Below are 2,994 nucleotides of genomic sequence, written 5' to 3' on the forward strand. Positions count from 1 at the left end.
TTGGATGTAACTTTTCAAGTAGATGATTTTTCATATAAAAAACTTTTCCATCCGAGTTAGTATGCAAAAGTTATGCCCATTTTTACAAATTCTCAAGAGATTTTGCAAATAAAGTCGAAATTCATATTTGCAAATTTTCCCAACAACTAGACCACATATCACATGGGAAACTTATTTTCTTTTATTTTTTTGACATTTTCATCATTTTATTTTATTTATTTTTTTAAACTGAAAAGGCGATCCACAGGGGGGGTAGAGTTTGAAAATGGGACCTTTAGTAGTAGCGCAGTTTTTTACCCCCTCGCTACTACTATGGCACCACTTAGTAGTAGCGAGGGCTAAAAACCAACGCTACTGCTATCAAACTTAGTAGTAGCGAGGTTTTAAAAACCCGCGCTACTACTATGGCATGTCCCGGGGGGCACGGTAGAGACCGCTTAGTAGTAGCGAGGGTTAAAAACCCGCGCTACTGCTATCAACTTAGTAGTAGCGAGGTTTAAAAACCTGCGCTACTGGTAAGTAGCAGTAGCGAGGGTTTTTAACCCTCACTATACTAGTAACTTTCTGTGTATAGGCTTTTCCCTAGTAGTGTGTGTATATAAAAGGGGTGACCTGGCGGCGGGTTAACTCAAGAAACAAGAGATCGAGAACTAGGTCAAGCGTATTCGCTCCCTGGTAATCGAAACCCAAGAAATACAATCCCAACTGGAGTAGGCCTTTACCTCCACCACGAGGGGCTGAACCATTATAAACTCTCTGTGTCCTTTGTCCTGATTAACCCCTTTAAGCTAACCTAGTTGCGGTGGCTCCATGATTAAGTCCTTCTGCTAGGACATCTGTCGTGTCAAGTCCATGACAGTTGGCGCCCACCGTGGGGCTGGAGCATGGTGGTTTCGAGTTCTTGAAGGGCAACTTCGCAGGGATCAAGGGATACGCTGTGGGCCAGATGACCAAGAGCCGTCGTGACAAGCTCTACATCAACGACGTGGGCTAGGGCCCCGAGGTCGGCTCAATTGATTACGGGTATCGGGTCCCCTTCGGCGGAATCCACGTTTTCATCCGCAAGATCAGTGAATCGGGCCCTGAGCCGGACACCTGCACCGACATCATCGAGACGGCTCAGCGGTGTCGGAATGTGCCGAGGCAGACACATCGAGGCTCTGAGGGCACCAGCTGTGGCGTTTCTTCAACGGAGCGCTTGAAAATTCGGGCAGACCCATTCGGACTGGGTCAGGAAGGGCGATGTCCTCAATATAGAACCACTCGGAAGGCCACTCTTCAGACGCCTTCTTCAGCGTGCCGGGTAGGTATCCGGTCCTGGGGATGCGCCATACCTCGGCTCCGCCCACTTCAAATATTGATCCCTCTTGGTTATGAGGGACGAGGCAGAATAGTTTCCTCCATAATTCAAAATGGGCCTCACAGCCCAGGATTAGCTCACAAAGAGCAACGTAACCGTGATGTGCAGGATGGAGGCAAGAGTGAAATTGTGCAGTTAGAGGCCATGATACTCCAGAAGTCCTCGGAGGAACGGATGGATTGGAAATCCGATGCCTCTTAGTAAGTAGGGAACGAAGCACACTCGTTCCCCCCTGATGGATTGGGGAAATTCTCAACCTGAGCCCCGCCATTGAATGAAGTCAATCCTACTCCAACGGGAACTAGATCTGCGGGGGGAAGAAATCCCTGTGTTTGCAGCTTCACCAGCTGAGTGTGGGATACGGAATAGCTCTCCCAATCACCTTTTTCGGAGCCGTGGGGACGGGAGGAAGAACTGGGAGCGCTAGCCATGTTGGAGTGGTTCCTCTTAGCAAGCTCTGAGGATTTTTCCGCGTAATGTGGAACGGATCTAAGATCCAATCCCTTTAAATAGACGCTTTTCTTACATGGTCGGGGTGTTATGTGCAAAAAATGCCCTGACCTCTCGTATTCGCTCGACACGTGGAAGCTGAAGTCATGGATGCACAGAAGCCGATGGGTACGACATTAAATGCAAGGCCGAATACATCTCTTTGAAGTCATCAGAGGAGGAACCCGCCTTGCAATGCTGAAGACAATCTGCGCGCCGGACACATCATCATTGAAAGCCTGGTTCGGGGGCTACTGAGGGAGTCCTGTACTAAGGGGTCCTCGGGCGTCCGGCCTGTTGGACATGGGCCCGATTGATGGGCTGTGAAGATACAAGACCGAAGACTCTCACCCGTGTCCGGATGGGACTATCCTTGGCGTGGATGGCAAGCTTGGCATTTGAATATGAAGATTCCTTTCTCTATAACCGACTTTGTACAACCCTAGTCCCCTCCGGTGTCTATATAAACCGGAGGATTTAGTCCATGGGACAAGAATAATCATACATGCTAGACTTCTAGGGTTTTAGCCATTACGATCTCGTGGTAGATCAACTCTTGTAATACTCATATTCATCAAGATCAATCAAGCAGGAATTAGGGTATTACCTCCATAAAGAGGGCCCGAATCTGGGTAAACATCGTGTCCCCTGTCTCCTGTTACCATCGACCTTAGACGCACAGTTCGGGACCCCCTACCCGAGATCCACCAGTTTTGACACCGACATTGGTGCTTTCATTGAGAGTTCCGCTGTGACGTCGAAGACAGGATTGATGGCTCGCCTTGTTATCAAAGACAGTATCACCTCCGGAGAAGCCCTGACCTTAGACCAAACCCTCCGGCTAGGCGGCTTTACCATGACCGCCCGTATGGCCGTTAAGCCGACGATGACTTCTCGGGTCATGTAAAATCACCTCCATGTTGACTCCGAATACTCCAAACGGATGGATCCGACAGGGTTTTCATCTTTAAATGAACTCCTAGATCACATCGCTGCTTTGGGGGTCGCTACAAACTATGATCGGATTGGGCTTAAACCCGATTAGAGAGAAATCAAATCTCCACCGATCACCCATCAGATAGCGGTAGTTGAGGAGCAAGACGACAACTCTTCCTCTATATTGAGGACGAACTATGTTTGGATTT

Source organism: Triticum aestivum, chromosome 5B, assembly GCF_018294505.1.
Source record: "Triticum aestivum cultivar Chinese Spring chromosome 5B, IWGSC CS RefSeq v2.1, whole genome shotgun sequence".
Classification (NCBI taxonomy): domain Eukaryota; kingdom Viridiplantae; phylum Streptophyta; class Magnoliopsida; order Poales; family Poaceae; genus Triticum; species Triticum aestivum.